Source organism: Cotesia glomerata, unplaced genomic scaffold, assembly GCF_020080835.1.
Source record: "Cotesia glomerata isolate CgM1 unplaced genomic scaffold, MPM_Cglom_v2.3 scaffold_17, whole genome shotgun sequence".
NCBI lineage: Eukaryota > Metazoa > Arthropoda > Insecta > Hymenoptera > Braconidae > Cotesia > Cotesia glomerata.
In genome coordinates this window covers 92,114-94,465 of record NW_025402108.1, presented here as the reverse complement: position 1 = coordinate 94,465, position 2,352 = coordinate 92,114, and positions in this window count along the sequence as shown.

The following is a 2,352-nucleotide window of genomic DNA, read 5'->3' as shown; positions in this document are numbered from 1 at the left end:
TTTCCTCTTTGAAAAGGGCGCCACTGGGATTTTATACTCGGTGTCCCAGAAACCGGTGAGCATGAGAAGGAAAGGTCGGGTCGTGAGAAGTTGAGAAAGGCTGAAAAATTAATACTGAGAAACAATTATTAACAATTTAATTATTTATTCAATGTAAACAATTTAATTTTAACAAAATTCCTTAACAATATTGCCCTTAAAATTAACCTATCAATTACTTAATTGTGAGGACCTCTCATCTACGCAGGCACTTGCCAAAACTTACAACTAAATATCATTAAATTCTTTTAACTATAGATCATTACGCATCTATCTTCTTAATTTCTTAACTCAACATAGACCATTACGCATCTATCTTCTTAATTTCCTAATTGACTTTTAGACCATTACGCATCTATCTTCAATTTCTTAAACCCTCGTCCAACTGACGGAATAACAAACAACATATTTTACCCAATAAAAACTTCTTAATTATTCAATTATCTGAACTAATTTCATATAAACAACCTCGTCTACCTGACGGAATACCATATAATACCATAATTACCTAACTTTCATATAAAATCGTCCACCGACGCTAACTTCATTCTATAGAGTTCTCTACTTTATTCATACATCTTAATTACCAATAAAACTGAATCTCAAAACTTCGCATTTTCCAAAATTACCAAAATTACGCCTAACAATTACTTAACACAAAATTCCGACCTTCGATTTTAATTCTTAATCCTCCTTAAATAAATTCTAAGCGATATTTCTTAATTAAATTCTGTCTCGAAAATTCCTAACTAAAATTAATTTATTATAGCCAACAGGCCTATAATAAATTACTAATAAATTCTTTACCAATAAATTAACAATTTATCCATTAAATATAAAAGTTCAGCGACAAAACTAACTACTTGACCTTGACAATAAAAACTAAAGTACGAATTCTTTAATATAAAAATGACCGCTTGAGAAATTAAATTTAATTATTTCAGCCTCTTAATTAAATCAATAATCAAATCTGGTCTACAATAATCGAAAATACCTGGAGACTCAATTATTGTTTTATTCAACGACGACTGATACTCCGATCCAACTTGGCGGGCTTAGCTGCTTGGCGTCTCGTCGTCTTGAACCAGGGTGCGGCAGGGTTGTCCAATTCCAAAAAATGCCCCGATAACTTCCTCTGCAGTTGCTCTTTATTCTCGACGTCCAAATTTGCACTCTATTGACTTAAACTGATCTCCATAAGGTCACTGATTCACAAGGGCGAAAGGCCACTGGCTTCCAGAAGGGAAAAAGCCTCCATGTCCCTCCTGTCGGCTCTTTTATAACCCTCCAACTCCGGCTCTCGAACTTTCCTATTGTTATGCTCCGCTTTATTTTACGGGGACTGTAGTGGGGACTTTCGATTAGCACGCCCGGTGACAAGTCGAAACTACTTGTCAAAAATCGAAAGGTAAGGGAAAGCCCTGACCTACCGTGCGTTAATTAAGTGGTCGATAATGACCCCGGGAAGTTCGATTTTCCCTGTTACAGTTGAATTATCAGGGAAATATTGCATGCTGCTATTACTAGGTAATACTATGTAAAAATTATCACGTGTTAAAGCCATTTATTCCACCTTAGATAACTCTTCCTCATAAAATATACCATTTGTAGGCTCGTTTTGCAAATCGATCAGTATGTAAACCGCAGGCTGTCAATAATTGGAAATTCTTAAAATTTTTAAAATCTCACTACTCCAACCGCTCTCGTAACCTTTCGTAAACGCTGCTTTCGCCTTACTGATACGCACCAAGTCACCGACAGAGTATTTAAGCTTACGCTTCGCTAAGACAGCTACCCGTTTATTATTTTCATACCGCTTTTTAAGATTATTATAAGCTGTTTGAGCTGTGTTTTCGTTAACATCAACAGGAGCCATTTTGATACCGCTATGTACCGTATGATTGTAGGCATGCATGATTTTTTGTAACACATCTAAATATCTTTTCGTACGTGTATGTGTAAAATACCGCCATATTCTTTCTTTTATAGTTCTATTTAGACGCTCCACGATGGAAGCTTTAATATCAGAATTGCGTGTTGTTCTAAACTGTATTTCTTTTTTGCGTAATAATTCTTGGAAAGGGGCACCTAAGAATTCCTTCCCGCTATCTGTTTGCAGTAATCGCGGTTTTCGTTTGCCGTTTCTACTTAATATTTTGCTGAAAGCTTGAGCGACGGTTACACTGGTTTTGTTTATTAATGGCTCAGCCCACGCATGTTTGCTCAACACGTCTATAACCATTAATATATATTTATAACCTTTGTTATAAGTTGAGATATTTCTTAAATCAGCTAAGTCGGCTTCCCACACAT